General features: G+C 46.1%; 1 protein-coding gene across 1 annotated transcript in view; it reads left to right on the top strand.

The window, feature by feature from the left end:
- GPC1 (glypican 1) overlaps positions 1 to 21,532 on the top strand; it is a 199,539-nt gene that overhangs the window by 53,500 nt on the left and 124,507 nt on the right. The window lies entirely within an intron of this gene.

Raw genomic sequence — 21,532 nt, forward strand, 5'->3', positions numbered from 1 at the left:
AAATTTAAAACTGCCCTCTCAAGCTGCATGTCCCATTTCCTCTGGAAGTGCCCTAGTGTCAGGTTTATGAGCCTCTGCTGGGTGTGAGCTGTTTGCTCAGCCAGTGGTTTGGATCAGATTTGGCTGTTTGTGCCAAGTACAGAGCGTCTGCCTGTGTGTGTGTGTTTGTAGGAAAAGCAGCTCCAAGCTGTTGACTGGCACTTCTCTCTCCTGTGTTTTTGGAATGACACGGAGAACTGAGGTCATCTCCAGGTGAGGAGATGTGAAGTGGAGGAAGACCCACCTCACCTTGCGCTAACTGGCCTTCACAGTGACTTTTATGGAGGGGTCAGAGAGCAGATGGACAGGGGGAATACACACTCCACAGGCTTCAGAGGCAGAACAGCATCCTGAGACCTGCAGGCCACGTTGATTTGGAGCAAGACAGAGCTGTCTTTTCAGCTCCTCTCCATTCCAGCTCTAAGTAGCTGTCTGTTACCACTGCTTTGGGGGCACGATTGTGTTTGTAACATCTGTACCACGTTGCTCTGATGCTCAGTCTAAGTGTACTTCTGCTGCTTTCCATCATGCTTTACATCCCTATGAGACCTGCTATTCCTTCCCAACTATTCTTGCCTCCCCTGTGAGCCAGCCCAGTTTCCATCTGGGATGTGCTGTAAGAGAGCAGCTCATAGGGTCTCGCCTGCATTTTACTGATCACTCTTTCAGCCCTGGTTTGGTGAGTTGTGACATGGAGCAGACACCTAACAAGATGGTGCTCTGGTTAGGTGATGCCACTCTGAGCAGGGGTGAGCTAGTGAAGATACATGCTACCACCCTGCCTCTATTTCTGCCTTGAATAAATATTACAGGGGCAGTTCACTGACAGCTATTTTGTATTGTGCTATGTGATTAACTGCAAACCACTCTGCTGGCCTCTGCCCCTATTTATACAGAGCAAAGCAAACTGCTAAGAGCACTCTTTGATTATTATGGTTCTGAAAATGAGTGTATGAGGGAGTGCTACATCCTGTAACTGCTGGCTTTTGGGTACCACCATGTTTTTGTCATCAGACTCACTGGCAGGCACAGCTTTAGTCAAAGCCTTCTTGCCATGACAGCTCTTTGCTCTGTCCCTTGGAGAGGGAATATTCTTCAGTCATCAGCACAATCCTGCTGTCATGCTGAGGAGCAACAAGCTCACAACACAGCTGAAACTCCAGGAACTGGGCTTAGTTCCTGGCAAAATGCTTCAAAAGAGAATGAAAAAAAATATATCTAATAGATAATAGATACATAGATAGATAGTAGATTATAGAATATATAGATATATAGATTTATATATCTATACATAGATATATATGTGTGGATAGATAGATAGATAAATAGATGTGTGTATATATATGCCCGAAGTTTCAGTGTAAGGAACTCTTCCCTAGCTAAAATCTACACTGTTCTGCTCTGACATGGCAGAAGTTGTGCCTTACATCACTTGAATACAAAAGTGCTGCTAGTGTTCAGGCACTGCAGTCTCTGGTTGGAATCAGAACCAGACTGCTGGTGCTCACAAGCTTTGCAGTAGAAAGGCAGTTCATCTGTGCCCAGTATGAGCTCTGATTTATGGACCCCACTCCAGTTCCTAGCAGACAGCCTCCCACATCACACAAGTGCCCAGCTGGAGGTGTTATGGGAGCCTCACATGGGAAGTCTGGGAATGGAAGAAGCCTGAAACCCAGAAGCCTCTGGGCATCAGAAGGGAGACCCTTTGGGTCAAGGTTAAAGCAGAGCTTTGCAGAGAGCTCTGAATTGACACTGGCTGTGGTTTTTGTGTCCTAGGTGTCATTAACATTGCTGCTAACATGCTGCCAGTGCAGATTTAAGGGGAAAATAATTTTTAAAGCAGTGACTAACATGTCAGATTTCACTGTTCAAATACTTTATTGTATGCCTTATATCATTCATCTCTGCTGCACTTTCCTCAAGCGGCGCTCATGCTGTGCTGGGTAACCTGAGTCAGGCTCCCATCTGGAGGAATTCCTGTGCCCACCCTGGGGAGGGCAGAGGGGAGACTGTGTTGTGTGTTCCCCCTTGGGCTGGACCCCAGAGACTCTGCAGCAGCTCCTGAGTGCCAGCTCATTCCAAGAGAGGGGCCACTGAACTCCAACTCATTTTATCAGTCTCTCAGTGAAGTGTTTTACAGTCAAAAATGACTTGTTTGGCGTTTCTCTCCTTTTGTAAATTCCTCTAGGGTCAGCTTCTCCATGTCGGGTATCCAGCCTTATTTTCAAAACATGCATACAGCAAATGCCCTGCTCTGTGTAATTACAGTAATTAGAGGGCTTCTCCTCAGGAGCTGGGGCTTGGTGCTGCCAGACTCCCAGCAGTGAGGAGCTGGGGCACAGGGACAGTGCAGAAAGTGTCCATGATGCCACACAGAGAGTGGAGGAAAAGCAGCCCAGCCCTTTTCACTTAATCTTTTCATCATCAGCAAAACTAATTCCAGACCCCCGACAGAAAAGTCTCAACCCTTTGTTCAACATTCCCTTTTATTATTTTTTTAAAGGAAATCTTAAGAAACGTGCAGGCACCCACACATGCACAGAGTTAGATTTCAAGTCCTAACAGGAAATGTGTAATCTGCTTGAAGATTAAAGTGCCAAGTGCTGCTCTTAAGATTGGGAACCTGACACGGATGTGATTATGAATTAGAGATTGCTTTGTGGTATCAGTGAGGGAAAAAAATGAATGAGAAAATAGAAGGGTACAGACTTGTTGAGTTCTGCAACCATCTTCAAACAGATATAAGGAGCCTGGAGGTTTTGGATGTTAGGGGATATGTGGAAGTTAAGCCAGAGTGTTACAAGAATATATTTTCACTTTTGTTAAGCTTCTGTGATAGGAGAAAAATACTAATTTTTAACAAAATGTTGCAGAGTAGATGTCTGAACATGTGTCCTCAAAACTGAGTGTTAAAGGTGTACTGTGTAAGTCTTCAGAGAGAAATTCCTTAGTGCTGGAAATTAATCATCCCTGCTCTCAGAGCAGGAGCAGCAAGAGGAGAAATCTACATCCTGCTACAGGCAGAACTGCTGCTTTTTAAGGACCAGAGCATAGCACCTGCCAGATTATCTGAAGTTTACTCCTACTGCCAGAAGACATTAAAAATAAACATTGTCAAAAAGCTCTCCAGCAGAGTAAAAGTTTTGTACCTGGCTTATAAAACTGGAAGCAAAGAGGAGAGACAGCAGATTAAGGTGCTGTGCCTGGTGACAGCTCTGCTCATCACTCCTGGATGCTGATCCCCAGTGCTGGACGTTTGCCCAGTACAGCTGGAGCTCGTGTTCTGCCTCTGAACGTGGCTTCCCAGAGAAAGCAACTCTCTGAGCTTACTAGAGGTGTTTCCTATAGTTTAGGAAGTGTACAAATACCTTAAAATTAACCCGTTTAACTTTTCTCCCATTCTGTGAGAAAAATGAAAAAAAGTGTTTGGCTTTATAGTTGAGAAAAAATGAAGGCAAATAGTTGGCTTTTCTGAGACCAAAGGTAACTTCAGTCTGCAGAGTGATTTCCCTGCTTTTCTTGTAGCTGGGCCGTCAGTGCTCATCTGAAGCCCATCTTGGCCAGGCTGCACTTCAGCCTGTAACATGTATTAATAATGTCACAGAATCCTAGAAGGGTTGAGGTTGGAAGGAATCTCTGGAGGTGCCGTGTCCAGCCACACTTCTCAAGCAGGAACATCTTGATTGTTTAGACAGCACCTCCTGTGTTCGGGTTAGTGCCCATTGCCTCCTGTCCTGTCCCGGGGTGCACTGAGAAGATCCTGGTTCCATCTTCTTTGCACCCTCCCCTCAGGTGTTTGCACGCACTGGTGAGACCCCCCAAGCCTCCTTCCCTCCAGCACTGGTGCTGTGACACTGCACCCTCCTTCCTGCCATAGCAGGGCCTTGAGTGCACTTGATCTTCTTACTAATCAAGAGTATATATTTTTATACATGTATATAATTTTATATTTATATTTGTATATAGTTATAGTTGTAGTTATAGTTATTATATATTCTATAGTGAAATAATATATAATATATATTTAGATATATAGATACTATTTGTATATAAATATATATTTCTAATATATTTTTATATTTATCCAGATACATTATCTGGATAAACTGGACAAAAACCTACTGTGATGCATAATTCTCTCGCATGGGAGAAGAGCCACAAAAAGGGAAGAAAAAGCCCTCTTATGTTTTTAGGGTGAATTCAAGCCTGGTCAGGAAAGCTTGGGACGGAAAGAAGCTTTGGGTGTGTTGATGCTACCCCAGAGGCAGCTGTGGGCTCTGGGGCAGTGCTCCTCCTCCCAGCTAAGAGGTGTTTAGGTTTGCAGAAGCCCTGTTCTGCTGATCACTTGCCTTCACTGCAGCACCTGCCCATCCCCTCGGGGCTCTTTGGGCACACAGCTGGTGTGGCTGCCATGGGCACACGCCCATGTGAGCAGCACCACAGGTACACCCTGCCCCTCCACAGCTGCCTTATCAGAGCCCCTGGCATTTTCTCTCCCAGCACGTGGAGCGCCCGTGCGTTATCGGGACAGCTTCTGCTTCCCTGAGTGCTCTTGGGCTGGTCCCTGAACAAAGGGCGCCCGGCTGGGCTCTCCCTGCTCAGCTGATGCCTTGGGAGTTTAGCTTTTGTGTTTTCCATGTATCTGTAATCCTGCAGTTCTTCAGTGTCTAACTCTAAACTCCATGTACAGTGTGAGCTGCTGCTTTCCCATTTTGGGCAGACACAACAATTCCTCTCCAGGCCTGGGAATCAGGGACACCTCACTGCCTCAGGCCCCCAGAGATGGAAACAAAAGTGAGTTGGGGGGAGCAAACTTGGGGTAAATGACTTTATTACCTGAAGCTGTAATAGGAAGATGAACCCCAATATGCAAATGGACCAAACTTATAAAAGTGTGAAAACCTGTGATCCATGGTCCATTTTTGGGTGTAGCCCCTGGGGGGCTTCATCTGCCCAAAATGCACCTGAAGGCCCTTCAATAAATAGAACTGCTTTTTATTCCCTTAATTCTGTCTGGCCTCTGTTTTTAGGTAGCCCCAAAAGGCATCACAGCCATGCTGGACATTGCAGCAGGAACGTGGCCAGGCCAGGAGCAATGGTTCTGTCCAGGCTGCCCCATGGAGCAGCAGCAAGGGGGAAAAACAGACAGCAGCTGACTGCTGCCTCCCTGTCTGGCAGTGCCCACTGGCAGAGCAGAGCTGCTCTGTCCTCTGGGGTATCTTTGGAAAATAAATGTTGTTACCACATCAGGCATAAGCAGAAGGGAGGTATTGCATCATTAGTTCTGCTGGTTACCAGGCTCCCTAAGAGTTCTCCTTCTCTCTTCTGCACATAATCCGTGGCATCTGATCTCTGCATTCCCAGTCTGCTCTTCCATGGGGGTTTCTGGGGCTGCCTGGATCAATGGGGTGAGAATGGATAAGCTGTCAGTGGGTGAGGTATGAGGGTATATAGTACTGCAATAGAGGCTTTCCTTACTTGGAGAGGTTCTACCTTCACAGTTATTTCAGAAAATAATTTCCAAATAGCCAAGAATTTACTATACTGCTTGTTTCTTTTTTTTTGGCTTTCTTCATCTGAACACATGTGCAAGCCTCAAGGCCTCTTTCTCTGGGTTTGCTGGCAGTACTGCTGTGGGCTATGAGGACAAATTGACCACTAATTTTAGGAACTGGAAGAGTTCCAATTAAAAAAAAAGAAAAACAAAAAGAAACAAAAAACACCCAGCACAAAAAAAATAGGTTAAGAAAATTAGAATATCTGTTTCTGAAAGAGCAAATGTATGTTGGAGGGCTGCAGGACAATTTCTGTTGATTTCTCAAAAGCATTAAGATTGTCTGATTGATCTGCAAGGAAGGAGTCACAGAAATAACATTTAACCAAGGGACTTGGTTCTCAGGCAGGAAGGGCACACAGGTTTTGGCAGTGGTGCTGCTCAGGCAGGGACAGGCAGTGCTGCATGGAGGCTGTTGGCAGCAGCAGGACACCAGCCTGTGCCAGAGCTGGGGAGTGAGGCAGAGCTCCCTCACACCCCTCTGGCCAGGGGGCTCCTTTGGCCACAGGGAATTTCCCCTTGTGGTGGCACTGGGCTCAGCGTGGCATAGAACTGTCTCCTTGTTATGGCAGGAGCAGCCCCCAGATAAATGTATGTCCCTGAATTAATTTTCTAGAGCAGTTTGTCCACCACAAACTTCGCTTCAGGGCCTTCTTTCCCCTGGGGTGCCCAGGCTGCCTTGCCTTATTTTGCACTTCTGGATTTTGCCTTTCCCTGTAGCCCCATTGTGTTCTTATCCACTTTCAGGCAGCCTTGCCGTAACCTGGAGCAATCCCAAGCAGCACCAGGCAGAGGTGGCAGTGGATCACATCTGGCATGGCTATGACCCATGGCAGGTTCATTGGGCCATTTGTGGCCAAGCTGATGCCTCCCTCCCTTGCTGATGGATCACCTGGAGGTGGGCTGGGCTGGACAGTGGGCAGGAAGCCTGGCGGGAGCAGGCACCTTGCATGGTCCCCAGAGGCCTGAAGCCCATCCCTGTTGCTCTGCCTGGCTCAGGACATGAGGATGTCAGCACCACCACAACCTCGCTGGGTGCCAGGGGACATCCAGCTGCTGACTCTGTCCTCTCCTCCCACTGCCCTTTGGCATCACACCTGAGAAAAACCAACTTTCTCACTGCTTCAAGTTGCTGAGGGATGTGCCTGTTACTGCAGCAGGTCCCATCCCCCAGGATCTTCCAGTATTTGTTCTCATAAGGGTAGGATGAACCCAGCCAGCCCCAATAATAGAAATGTCAGAGGCTGCAGAGGATTTGCTGAGATAAATGCTTATTGGAATTTCAACATGGCAGGAAGCATCAATTTTGATAGTAATTTCCTTTGTGGAAGAGTTTGCTTGATTTTTTCTTATTCAGATACAATTTTGTACCATCTAGGCTTCTTTATAGCAAGAGTTTGAAATGTAGAATTTTAAAAAAGATATAATAAAAAACTTTATCAATATTGCAACATGCCAATGTAAATTTGCTGAAGCTGAGCTCCAAGGCAGTGTTGGAGCTGCTATCGTGACTGGGTTTTTTCCATTTCTTTTTTCAGTTTGTGAGAGTATTTATTTACAGAAGCAGCAGCATAAATAATTACTGGAATTTGCAGAAAACATTTAAGAAAAACAAGAAATGTGTCACACTTCAGACTTTTCTACCTTGATTATATATGTGAGAACTGTTGTATTAGAATAGTTTTTACTGTTGTAAGTTTGCAATATTTGTTCTTCACTTAGATACCCATTGCACTTAGATACCCCTGATTAGGGAGGTGGCTTCTCGGATTTTAAAAAAATTTCTTTCTTATGGTTTGGTTTGTTTGGGTTTGCTTTTAAGAGACAGACTCTGCTCAGAAATATAAATCCTAATATCACAGCTCCCTTGCTGCAAAATAAGCACTTGTTATTTTATCACCTTACACATTTGGAAAGCAGGTACACAAAGTTTTGATGGTAATTTGTGATGTTGGGGCAACTGGAGAAGCAGACAAGGAGACCGAGTATCTGCCAGAGTGGAAAAAACCTCTAAAGATGAAAGAAAACTGATCTCCCTGGACTGGTATGTGCTAGTAAGTTCGGCTTAAGGCCAAAGTTGGTATGAAAGTATCACACTTCAGGACTAAACCCACGAGAGAGATTTTTAGGATGGCTCTATCAGCTTTCACTGGGTTATTTTTAGGGACTTTCTGTCCTGATGGAGAGAGGCTCAGGAGTTCCTTCTGTAAGTAAATGTGCCAGATGAGCCAACTGAACTCTTGCTTTTTGTCAAGTTCTCCAAGGGCAACTTTGGGGGTTTTTTTTGACCAGGCTGCTTTGTGGGTAACTTTACTGTACAGAAACAGCCTTACCCCTTGGCAGAAGATTTCCTGGGGAATTCTGGAAATCCTTTTCTTGTCTCTTGTGATTTTTTAATTTTGATTTTTTTGTTGTAAGTATTTGGACACAGCTGTGGAAATGAAATTAAACAGCTGCAGCACAGACCCACGGCATGTGCTGTGTGATGCAGTGTGAACAAGCAGCTGTGGAGCTTTTGTGGACACTTCTCAATTCCTGGGAGCGCTACAGAAAAACAGGATCGGTTTGGAATCTTCTGTGCTCCATGCTGAATCTCCTGCTTGCTTTTATTGCGTGGTTTCACTCAGGGGCTGTGGAATCAATGGTGGTAGCATCTCCATGCTTGTGTTTGCATTGAATCCCAGGGAGCAGGGTGCCATCCGTGCCCAGTGATGACAGGATTTCAGTGTCACCCTTGTGGCACTGCCCCCCAGTGTGGATATGCAGCAGTGATTTCCAGCTGCCGTGGGATGTACATCCCCCACCTGTGCTGGTGATTCACCTGCCCATGGATGGGGGCCTGGGAGCTTCTGCCCCGTTTGCAGAGCTCACTGCCTGCCTTGGCTTTGTCCTTGGAAGAACAGCAAACCCCCAGGAGCTGCTGCTGCTGCTTTCCCAGCCTGGTGTGGGGGTGCTCACATCAAATCTCTGGCCTGCTGTGCTGCCACTGTCACCCTCGAGGTGTCCCTGCTCATGGGCATGGCCCGTGTCACCGTTCCCTCTGTGCTGATCCAGCCCAGCGTGCCCACAGAGGGCACCTCAGCGTCGGTGCCTCAGCCTGAACGAGGCTGACTTGTTCTGTGCTTTGCCACCCAGCTCAGGTGCCTGCTTGGATGTGAAGGTTAAGTTGCAGCACCAGAGCATTGATTATTCAGAGCCTCGCCAGGGAGACATGCTAATGGCTCGGTTGGGGATTTTTCTGCATGTCTCTCCACACAAGCACACCTTAATCAAGTACTCACTTGAACATAAGAAGTGCTTTCGTTAAGAGGGCTGGCATTTCAGAAATGCCCTTTGCTTAATTCCAGTTGTCTGCTTAATTAGACATTTGAGAGTGCCGTTAATTGATTGATGAACAATTAAAACAGCTCCAGCTTCTCTCCTGACTAAGATGCATTCAGCAACTAACCCTTCTTGTCTTCCCCTCTGGGAATTCGCTCTGTGTTGGGTAGCTGTTACCTTGCCTGTTTTGGTCTGTAGCTCTAGAAACACACAACACAAACACATTAGAGAGGTCTCTAAATAAACACACATTAACGTGCTGGGCTTATCGTGCTCTCGGAGCACAGCTACACTCTGAGAAAAAGAAAGCTGGAATCGGAAAAAGTAAAAGCTGCAGAAGACCAGGATTTCTTTCCTAGGATCTTGCATTTGCACTTCCGTATTATATTTTATAATTAGACTGAGGGTCATGGGGCATTGTGACAGTCATGCCAACTATAAATTGCCCTTTATCAAAACAGGAAAAAAAATCGGAGTGAGCATGTATTAATTAACTCTGGCCTGGGCTATCCGTGACCGCCAGCCTCACCCCAATTTCTGTTGCTGGGCATGTTGTAATAACCTTTTTTCATTTAATATTTAGAATCCCCGAGGGAGTTGGCAATTTGGAGACATTTAGCAGATGAAGGGGTGGCATTAAAGGGAATGTCTCGCGGGGCAGCGTGCGCAGCGCGATGCCTGCTCGGCTGCTGCCTCGGCGCGGGCTGCGGGGCCAGCGGCGTGTGCGGGCAGGCTGGGGCTGCCTGTCCCAGGAGGAGCACGTGCACAGGGATCTGAGTACCCCAGGCAACACAGGGGAAAAAAATCTCAATTAAAATTAAGATTAGATAACAGAGAGAGCAGCTGCTCTGAAGTGTGCTCTTCACAGCAGCCTTGGGGGCATTTATTCCTTCTTTCTCCCACACAGCTTTGTAACAGAGCCCTTTGCTGGGAAACTAACCCAGCTGGAAGGCTCGTGGTGGTTTTCTGGAGGAAGCAGTGGGCTCCTTGCCAAGCTGTGAGGAGCCTCTCCACTTCTTTGGGTCCTTCCTGCTCGCACTTGTAGCTCTGACCTGGAGCTGCCATATCCCAGCCTGCAGGGGCGAACTGGACGTGCCCCATGTTGGAAGTGGGGCTCCCACGTGAGCGCCGTGTCCTGCAGGAGCAGGTGGGGCAGGAGAAACCACATCCCCCCCTTGGTCTTAATTCTCCTCAGCACCCCTTGGTGGTGCATCTTACTTCCAGTAGAAACACTGCCTACCTAGCGGGCAGGGGATGTGTACGTACTCCTTCGCTGTGTGCAGGCCTCGGGTTGGCAGCAGGTCCTGCTGTGGTGGTTTAAGGCCGAAGGAGCAGATGTCCTGTGTGTCCATTGCTGTGCCATGGTGTGGAGCAGAGCAGTGACTCAGGTGGACGTGGGCAAACACAGGCTTGGGCAAGCACAACACACATTTCTTGGGGAAAGCTTGGTGGAGCTCTTCTTTCTCACAGAAGAGCAGCAGACACAGCTGAAGGGCTGCACTGGGGTTGGGAGAAGGGGCAGTTTTCTTCCTTGTGGCTCTGCATATTTTCATCCGTCTGTGTTTCATATGGAAACAGCATTTGCAGTTTTCCACAAAGCCTTGCTTCTGGAGGCCAGCACGCCTCTCTGGCTGGCTCCCCAGCAGATTAGAGGTCCTTCCGTCTCTGACAGCAGTGTGAAGCTAAGTGAGCTGTTTGTTCTCCTTCTTCCAGCAGGGAAAACAGTCAGCCCCTGTTTGTGTTACTACCTTTATCTTGGGTTCTGAGCAGATTCCCTGTGCTCTCCTGCTGCAGGAGACGCCACATGGAGCAGCTGTCAGTTTGGGAATAGCTGTTAGCTTTGGACAGAGCTTGTGAGCAGCTAGAAAATCATCACCTCTGCCTTCTGCTGTGATACCCTGGCTTCAGGGGCGGTGTCCCTGTTCCCTGGAACCTGTTCAGTTTTGGGTTATGGCTTTTTTTTTCTACAGTGATTCTTAACAACATGTTAAACCTGCCCATGTGCTAGTAAAAGGCAACATGAGTTGTAGGAGCCTTGATTAAAACATTCAGCAAGATCAGAATATGTTTTAATGAATTTCCTTGTTCTCCCAAATGTGATTTAAGTTGCTTTTAAGTGAAAAATAGATATATCTGCCATGCTAGGGAAAAATTTCTTGAAATATTACAATGTTCTTGTTAAAGAGAGGAAGAACATGTTCTCAGTGGTCAAAGGTGTGATGTTAGAGTCTGAGTTTGTCTCTGTGTAAGGTAAGAAGAGCTGGCATTTAAAGGTGTTAATTTAAAAGTACAATAGAAGATAAGACAATAAAGCTTCTGTCACTCCACCTTTTCTGGCTACTGGGAGCTGGCAGGGGCAGAGCACTGCACACATGCTGGCTAATGATGCTTTGAATGCCTCCCTGGCTGCTTTGATCCCCTCCCGGCAGCCTCCAGGAGGTGAAGCCTTCACCAGGGGCTCGCTCAGCAGCGTGCTGTAAGGTTAGCTATGCTGGGTGCCTTGCCATGCAGCAGGTGGGAGAACTCATGTGAATGTGGAGCTGCCTGTTTGTCAGTGAGATAGATTAATACTAAGTTCATGCCTGGAGTATTGCTCATCCTTAGGGCTCACAAAATTGTTCATTTTTTCAGTGACGTTTCAGAAAGTCCAAAGTTGGATGTGGAACCTGGTTTTAATGAGCAATACTTCCCACTTCTTCCTGCCAGGTAACTCCACCACAGGCACAGCTATAGCATCATTACCTGATTTTCTTTCCTGTTCCTGGTTTTGTCAGGCCATCTTCCAGGCTGAAGGAGTACTGGTTTGTGGGAGGCTGGAAGCGCTGAAGGTGGGAGTGATGCAGGCTGACGTAATGCCAAGCCCAGTGAATGCTCTCCTAAAGGACTGATGGATATTTCTGTTATTCAGAATATCCTATCAGAATTCCCTTCTCACAGTACTGATATGATTGTAAAATTGTTAAAACCTACTTCAGCTTTATATGAAGTCTTAAGGATCTTGTTTTTTCAAGCACAGTTTTTTGATATCTCCAGTATTGTTTTCCCAGAGGGGTGAGTAAAATTGTCACCATTGCTGCTGGCATTAACACAGTGTGGCCAGGGTTTGAGTCTGGGAGGATAAGCAAAGTCAAAAGTTCAAGATCCAGTTCCTGTATGACTTGAAGCCATTCCTAACACTCCAGTGGGAGAGCTTGCAGCAGCCTTGACATAATGAGTATATAGAAATCTTCAAACAGAAGAACCCAAATATGGCTCATTCAACCCAAATTGAGGTATTTTTCTCAGTTTCAGAAGGGCAGCTCAACAACTTCCAGAAATCTGTACACCCTTTGGTGTACTCTGATTTTCGAATTTTGCACTCAAAAACCTTCAGTGTTCATTTCTGAAGCTCTGAGCACCCTGCAGAGGACTGTCCTTGGGGAATTAACTTTGTGTTAGCTACTGGAATCTTCTGCTTGCTCTTTCCATGTGTGCAATGGCACATGCTCATGCTGGAGCCCCATTTCAGTGCCTGGATTTCCAAAATCTCCTGAGACACAGAGGGCTTCCTGTCGGTCCAAAACTGCTATGGGAATGGCCCTTCCTGTGGTGCTTGAGTAAAGTCCCCTGAGATGTGTCCAGCCATATGAATGGCCTTGGTGTTTAATTCATGCTGTCAAAATAAATCATCCTGTTTAGATGAACGATCGAGTGCTTCCCAGACAGACAGATTTCCCCTGAGTTCCGTGGAGTTTTGCAGGTGGGTGCTTGGTGAGGTACTGGGTGAGCAGATGTCCTGCTGGGAGGTGCCAGCTTGCTTCTAGCATGAGATTTCCCTTTTCTGCAGAAGGAAGGGATATCGATCTGGTACCACCTTTCTCTGTCAACAAATGGTCTTCAGTGCTCTCCCAGGAAGATCACAGCTATCGCAGTGGATATAATTTTCATCTAATTGTATGATTCCACTTTCTACCACGGTGGAGAGCTCAGTGGTTGGCTTTCGACAAGCTCAAGTTGCAGCCTGTAGTGCCGCAGCAGTAGTGCTAACAGAGTCAGCAAGGGCTACTTTGGAACAGTTTTATTTATTTGGGTTTATAAAGTGGCTTATGCAAAAGTAAGGAACAGTTTTACAAAGCAGTTGTCGTAGACTAAATACCAGATTCCCCAAACATCTGTTGCAAAAGCCCTGTTAAAGTCTCATTCCGTTCCATGGGGAAAGCCTGAGAAAAAAACAAGCAGACTTTTCAGAACAGCTAAAGGAAATTAGTTGCAGACTGAGGAAGGGAGTTGAGGTTCCCAGGAATGTGTATTCTCATTTTTGCTACGGTGAGCTGTTAGCTGGAAAATTCCAGCTGCCACAGACAGGATTGGACAGAAGACAAGTCTATTAAGCACATGCATCTTCCAGAAGAAAATAATTTAGCTAACCTGTATGTAGACAGGCAGTGTGTAATTTGCTGGGACAGACACCTGCCCTCACACGTGTTCCAGGTGAAGCTGAGGTGGCCAGCTATGTGCAGGTGTGGGTGCAGAGGCTCTGGAAAGGTGTTTGGGCTGCTCAGGGCAGAGCTCAGCCCTGTGCATCTCTGGTTTATGCAGGTGTGGGCCCTTTGCTTTAAGTGTGGCTGCACACTTTAATCTGCAGCCCTCGTCCAGCCTTTTAATGGTTATACTTGTTTTGTCTTAATTTTCTGAGGATACAGCAGTAAAACCAACTGTTACTTGAACTCAGATGGACACACAGTATGTGCAGAGCGTGCCAAGTGCAGGGTGGCTGGGCTGCACCACCCAACTGCTGTGGAGACGTGGTGCATCTAAATGTTCTAAAATACCTCCTTTTTTAACCTGTATGTCCTAGAGTAATTTTTGGAATTTAATAAATAGCATTAGTCTGGTAAACTGGTCCAGATAGTTCCTTTCTCCAGCTTCCAGCTTTTAATCATAGTCTGTTTTCACATTAATAAAAGAGCCAGTTATGTAAGTAATTTCACTAATATAAGCCCCAGGCTCCTCACTGCTGAGAGTTTTGTGGTACAGAGCTATTCTCTGAATCCCAAAGCTATGTGTAATTGTACAATACACAATTCAGCTCACCATATGCATTTCATATAATTGAGAAAATTTACTTAATTTTATCCACTATTATGCCCAGCTTTAAACGAGAAATGAAACTAATTAATACAATGGACAATTCCTCCTGCCTCTAATAAACCCTGTTTGTATTTTGTTGGTATCAAGCAGGGTTTATTTTATTATGGAACAATAAATACGTCTGAGCATCCAGTCATTTGTCAGTGCAATCAAGGACAGACATAATTAAAAGGTAGAGCTGACTGACCAAATAAAGTTAAAAACCCAAACAAACACACATTCATATCTTCTCAGAAATCTCTGGTGGGTGTCAAGTCATGCCCTCATCTTGGAAGGGAGAGGTTGGTAGTTGCACAGCAGCTGGTGTATGGCTCATGTCCAGTGCTCATCTTGACAAGCATTTACATCATAACTTTCTGTCTTTGTGGCTTTGTTGTTTTTATGTCTTTCATTACTCTGATACTGCAGAATGTCCTCCTAAGCAGAAGCGTAGCCACAGGGAAGAATGGGTGTGATCACGGACTTAGGATTCAACAGATGAAACTCCTGTTGATATCACCATTAGTCAGATCATGCCCACCATTTTCCCTGCCAAAAGTCACGACAATCCATTGACACAAGGAGAGCAAAATGTTAGGTTTCCCTTGACCCTTTGAGGTTGTAAGGTGTAGAGTTATGTCAGTGTCCAGTCACTGGGATCTTGAGGTACCTCCTGTATGGCAGGGAGACAGTGGAGAGCCAAATAAACCAGGTTCTTGAGATGTTCTCTGTGCTTTTGACCCACCTTTGGAGAGCCATCAGTACATGATGCTGTTGTTGCCCTGTGGATCACACAGACCTCCTGGGGACTCCTGTACAACACCTTCTGTCTCAAACAGCTGCTCAGATCAACATCTGGCTTTGCCCCAGACCATTTCTGCAGTCTGGAGTAAAGTGGAGTTTGTCACACATGCTGCATGTGGGTCACATCCCACTTTTCCTGCAGCTAGCAGAACCAATTCCTTGTGGGACCTTTCCCTGTAAGGCTGGCTCACGTTCCTGTGGGACTGCACGATGGATCACCAGCTTCTCCCCACCTCCCTGCGTGTGAGAGGGGCTGGTGCCTGCGCTCTGCTGAGCCCAGCTGTCCTGTCTTGCTCCCTTGGTGGACACTGGGCAGATGTGAGAGAGCAGATGTTCCACAAGCCACTTCTGTTTTATGTGAATCTCTTGTGTCCTCATGACAAACATTGCACCTACGGGTGGGTGCATGAGTGATGTATGCTTCCAGTTCTTACTGCTTAATTAAACAATTTAATTAAGATAACAGTCAAAATACGTGCCAGTGTTTACCTGCAGTGCAAGGGGAGCTGTTTCTGACTGCTGGGATGAACAGTGCAGTCACTTTTCTGGTAACTGTAAGCAAATAAAAAGGGTGGTTGTTTATGGTCTTAAAAGTTTTTCCCAATAAATTAATTTCCTGCATTTCATTAACTCTGACCCATTACCAAGGGGGCACTGGGAATCTTCTCTGCCTAATCTGCTTTAATTTTGCATGTCATGTGAATTTACCTCTCAGTTAGGAACTGGTGTAACAAGATAGTGGAAATAATATCTTTGGCTGAAATATGTTCAGAACAGGTTCACTGTTAAGAAAACCCTCAAGTAATTCAGTGCTTGTTATTAAAGCAATAAAAAGCTTAAACAAGATTTCAGATCTATATTTGACCTTTAATTTAACTTTAGCAAGGCAGAGCTGAATTAGCATCCTGCATCTAAACAGAGACTTTGATTTCCAGAATGATGTGTGAGCTTTTCAAACCATATTGTAGAAATGAGAAATGTGGGTTTTTTCCAGTATGCCTGTTTGTGGAGTAAATGTTAATGACATATTTTCTCCTCTTTTGTGGGCTTTTAGATGCGAGTGCTAGAGCTGATCCATTGCTCCATGACTCTACTCACTTGGCATATAAATGAGGATTTATAACAGAGTTTAACTCTTCCAAATGGTTGTGGGGTCAGAGGTGACTGCTGCTTTCTGGTATGGTCTCAAGCACAGAATGTGATGTTTTAGTCTGGGTAGGAGAGTTTATGGTCTGAGCTTCTTGTGGTAACACAGTTTTTAGGAAGAAAATGATTTTGTGCATCCTGGTGGCTCTAAACAAGAAAAAGAGCTTTGTTGAACAGTGCCTACATGGCTGGCTTAAATCTTTGGTACCTCAATATAGCCTTTAAAATACCTGATATTTGGAGCAATGATGCATGCCATGGAGAGCATTCTGCATGCAGGATGGACTCCTCAGAGGTGATCTCAGCAGGTCCAAGGGGTGCTGCAGGAAGGTCAAGAGTAACCTCTTTCATCTGAATTCATCAAGGCAGCCTCATGGCATTGCAAGTATAAAGCTTGCACCAGTAAATGGAATATGGCTCAGTTTCAGCCCTCTGGTGCACAGATCCAGGAGGTTGTGACAGGGGTTCTCTGCACTGGACTTCCTCTGCAGCAGAAAAACGTTGTTGTTTCCCCAGAGGTAAAGTGCATGGGACAAAGTGTTAATGGTTATGGGATGCCATGTCTCCTGGCATGTTTGTGCAAGTAGGAGATTGAGTGACTTTTCCTTCTTTTTCTCACTTTTTTTCTGCTGTTGAGTGGACAGAGGAAGGGCTTTGTTACACTTCTGAAGCCAACTTGTGTCACAATCACGCACAAAGAAAACATTTGCACTTTGTAACTCACACGTGTGTGACTGCTCTTTGTTCACTCATAGGCAGTTCTTTAGGTAGGAAGCCTCCAAAAAGGCTTTTTAACATAGCAGGAAGTCCTTTGGAATGAATTTACTCTAATACATACTGGACAAGCCATTATTCAGCTGCTGCAAAGGTGCTGAGTGCAGCCTTGGTGCTGTTCTGAGCTGGGATTTGCAGGCAGTTCAAAGGGTGGGTGATGTGCCCCTCAGCTGGACAGCTGAGTCCTTGCAGTGCCTCTGCAGAGCCAAGCAATGCTCTCCACACTGTGCACTAACTGGGAAATATTTTGGGTGTGTTTCAGTCCCATCCTTCCACCACGGCTACCTTTCCTTCTGCTTTGGCTTTCTTGTTCCTCTGTCATCTTCTTCTGCTCTTGCTCCTCATTTGCCCTTTCTTACCTGTTGGTTTATTCAGGTGTTTCGGTGGCACTCTAAATCTTATTCAGGTGTTTCAGTGGCACTCTAAAGCTGGACAAATTCTAGCAATTCTTGTCCCTGTGTTGGTCTTCAAACCATGCCCCAACAGCAAGCCCAGAGCAGAAGTATTGAAAATGAACTTCTAGGACTGTAGTGCCCCCTTGTCAGTTCAAGGAGGAGGATTGAGGCATCTGAATCGGGGGTTTTGATTCTGGAATAACAGTAGGACACTGCATGGCTCAGGTTCCTAAATGAAAAGGAATTCTGAGCCAGCTTAAGTTCTCTAAGTGAGGAAGGAAATGTAATGTGGCTTGGTGCATGCAGCAACACACTTATTTTGTTGAGCTTATTTGTGATTTTTTTTTTTCTTGACCAGGGATAAGAGAATTGATAGAAGGCAGCTAGAGGTGGCCTTTGCAGAGGGATTATCATCAGAATTTAAGTTCAGTGATAAAAGTCCTGCCTTCGTCTTCATAACTCCCCAGTTTAATTTGCCACCCTTGTGGAGTTGCTGAGCTTGTGTTTAAGAACTCGGGAGGATGTGAATGGTAGCCAAGCATGGAGAGGTTTTAAAAATTACTTTCCCAAGAAAATCCCTTAAATATCAGGAGCAGCAAACCCCACAAGGAAGATCAGCTTTTTATGATTACTGCAGCTTATTTGGGTCAATGAAGAATGCTTGCTTTTATTCAGAGAAAGTGTGACTGGGGCATAAAAAAACATTACAGGGACTGTTGAGGGATTTTTAAGTTCCTTGTGACATGTGAGGAACACCCAGGAGGCTCTCAGAACTTTTTTTATTATTCTGAAGTTGTTTTATGTTGTGCTTGGTCTTTGTGTGGAACACCAGAACTGTCAATGCTTCGAGCTCTAATTGAGTCGAAGGCAGTTACGGGGCTCAGCAGGGGAAATGGTACTTTACAGGTGGTCACATTAAATGATCCAGTGGCCCCCTTCTGGCCATAAAAATGTAGGATTTTTTCCCCATTATCCTCAAATGTAAAATATGCACAGAGCTCTTTGTTAGCCTTTAAATCAAGGTACAGAAGTTGCTGAAAGCAAACCCAGAGTTTTATACCAGATTATGAGAAATATGAAGAGAATGAAAACAGGAAACAAAGCATGTCTAAAATAAGCCAGTGTCCAGCCCAGGCAAGCTAAATCAGAGTGCTACAGTGCCAGAATGTAAAACAAAGCATAGCAAACTGTTTTATGCTTTGCTGGGCCTTCTGCTTGCTGCACTGCTCTGGTGATCTGCATGACAGTCACAGGACAGTCTGTACAAGGTGCCCTCAGAACCTGGCAAACCCAGGCGTGAGGAACGCCCCCGGACTGCTGGGACAGCTCATCACCTCAGCTGTGGGACTCTGGCTGGTGTCACCAGCCACGGCTGTCCCTGCAGCAGTGCCCAGGAGAGCAGCCCCTGCCTGCAGCCCCCAGTGCCCAGGGCTGCATGTGCCATGGCACCCCACGAACTGCCATCAGCGTGTTCTGCTCCAGGGACTGCAGCCAAGGGCTCCCTGAGGGTTGGGGACTTTGTCCAAAGTACTTACAGCAGGAGGGGACTCCATTCAGGTTTTCTTATGTACAAGTGAGTGCAGAGAGAGTGGGAGTCAGCCCAGGATTGGGGCTGCTGCCCCACATGGAGGTTGGTAGTCTTGGGGTTCACCTACTCATTGGGTCCACTGACACGCCACTGACACAAAGAGAGGGCTTTGGGTTATGGGACTGGAAACATAAAGCCTTTTACAGGGCACAGAGCTGCATTAAGTTTAAAGATCAGTTGCATTTTTTAAGCAATACTGAGTGAAGGTGAAGTGTGTCCCTAGGACTGTCCATGGGGAGATTGTGGCTCTGTGAGGCTGAACAGCAAACATCAATGACAGAAGAGGTAACGAGGTAACTTCAGCCAGATATGATTTAGCAACAGCAACAACAAAAAAGATGTGAAACTGCATACTCTGGATTGTTGTTAGCTCCCAGCTATAGCAAGGACTGACCTGATACATCTTCCACTGTCCTTTGTCACTCACTCACATTTCCTGGCTTTTTGTCCCCCATGAATCTCCTGGAAAGCTTGTTTTCTGTTCTGCGCAGCTCCCAGATAGGGTAAGAAGATGTAATCCTCCTTTCTTCTTGCATCATTATTTTATTGGAAGCCATGAAGTGTGTCCAGGTGTGTGTGGCACAAGCCGTGTGCTGTGGTCACACCAGTGAGCCGGCCACTTACCCCACAGGGACTTCAGTTCTTGCAGCATGGAGTGGTTTCCTTCTAGACTTCCCATCCCAAATGGCACAGCTGGTATTTCTGCTGGTACTGAGAGGTCAAAGACTTGCTGCTCTGAAGTAGCCACTGAAGTAATGCTGACTGCAGTCCAAGGTGTGAGCAGAATGAGACATCACTGCTGGTTTGGTCTGTAGGCAGTGGGGACAGGTCACAGTTGTCAGTTCCCACCTGGGGACAGTGGGGACAGGTCACAGCTGTTCACACCTGGGTCGCTGTCTGGCTGGGATGGCTCCCTGGTGCTGCAGATGGCAGAAGTTGGCCTCTTGCAGTTGCTGGGGTGGGTAATAATTTTGCCTTCTCCTTCCCTAATAACCTCTCCACTCAAGAGAGGCTCAAAAAACTGAAAGGCATGTTTAACCTACTGTTAAAAGCCCTTTACAGGCATTAGGGCTGCCCCTTTGTTGGGCTATTTTGGCAAAGACTTCTCTTTAAATATAATGGCATTACCGTGAAGGCTCTGTGCTGCCCTGATGAGAGACAGCACACAGATATTTCAGGCAGCTTTTAGAAACTGGGAGGGGAGGCAGGAGGAGAAAATGCTGCACAATTGTTTGATGTGCTGATCAAAAGATAAACTAGAATCAAATTAAACCCCAAGGGTTTGTACAACCTTGCTTATGTTTTATGCAAACCTTCCTCTACCAAAGGAAATAAAACACTGTTGCCTTTCAAGGCAGATGGAGTGCAAATGATGAGCAATTTTCCCCTGTTTTATTCCACTACTTACATTGTTGTTTTACAATTTCTCCTTACCCCTACCACATCATTTCTGATCACTAAGAGTGTGGTACTTGCTATTCATTCTACCTCTTTGAGTGCCTCTCTTGTGCTGGCTGGAGAAATGGAGCTGTGTGTCTCTTGGTTTCTCATCAAAAGGCCAAAGGTGGGCAGGCAAGGAGGCATTATTCATTTCATTCCCTGAAATCAAGGGGAATTCAAAAATTGGACTCTTTCAAAGGCACAGACAAAGTCTCAAAATATATCCGAGTATCTTCTGAAATTAAACACCTCTCAAATGTTCTAGGTCACCTAAAAATGCAGAGGAAAGCGTGTAAGAAACAGTTTGTCTCAGGTATGAACAAGTCCCAGAATATCTTAGAACAAAACCTGCCAGTGCTGCTGGCAAACGTGAGGCCTCTTACAAAGCAGGAGAGTTTTGCTCTTCCAGCAACAGGTACAGCACAGTTCTCTAGAAGCAGCCCTGGGAACAGGAGGTAGTCCTGAGCTGTGGGACTGATTCTGTCAGTTAGGGGGGTTTGTTTTCTTGGGCTTGTTTTCTTGGGCTTGTTTTCTTTGGCTGCTGCAGTTTTTGAGCCATCAGAGCTCCCCAAGGCATTGGTAGGTGCATGTGTGCAGATCTGCACGTGGGAGCACAGAGGCTTGTTTGGCCTCAGCTGGACTAAAAACACGAGTGAAGTCTGCACAGACCCTACAATAGCTTCAGGTGGGACAGGCACTGTCCTGCCCGGCTCAGAGCAATGGCCTGACAGACTCTCCCCATGCCAGCTGGGCCCTGCAGTTGTTCAGCAGCAGCAGAGGCATTTCCACTTTTTTTTTTTCCAAGGGGCACATGCTGGCTGCCCTGTGCTTACATCGTGTTTGCTCCCTGGTGAAGTGTTTATCTCTGGAAGTGAAATCAAGAAATTGGCCTGTGCCAGAAAAGCGAGGCTGACTTTACAGGATGGTTTCTGTCTTAAGAGTTTGACTTCCATCAGGTCTGCTCAACTCATGTTTCCAAATTGCAGGAGTCAGTGTTTTCCTTGGACAAAGGACAGAGTCAGGCAGTCTCTGCTTCAAATTTCTGGTTCTTTATCTTATCATGAAGGAGTGTAGGATGGTTTTTAGAAGGTGGCTATTGCCATAACTGCTATGATTGTATTACTTGCTTGGCTGTATTCCTGGCCTTCTGTCTTTGGAGAGCTCACTAAGGAAATGATAAAAAAGCTACTGGTGGTTGAATCCACAAAATGACAAGGCCGGGTGCATAGGCAAGGTCTCGAGGCACTGTCTCATTTTTCATGATCCCAAGTTTATCCTTTCTCCACTGAAGCCAGAATCTCCTGTGCTAGAGAGCACCTCTGTGTACCTGTGCAGGGTGACCCCACTCTGCCAGCAGAGTGC

This window comes from Motacilla alba, chromosome 9 (genome assembly GCF_015832195.1).
Source record: "Motacilla alba alba isolate MOTALB_02 chromosome 9, Motacilla_alba_V1.0_pri, whole genome shotgun sequence".
Classification (NCBI taxonomy): domain Eukaryota; kingdom Metazoa; phylum Chordata; class Aves; order Passeriformes; family Motacillidae; genus Motacilla; species Motacilla alba.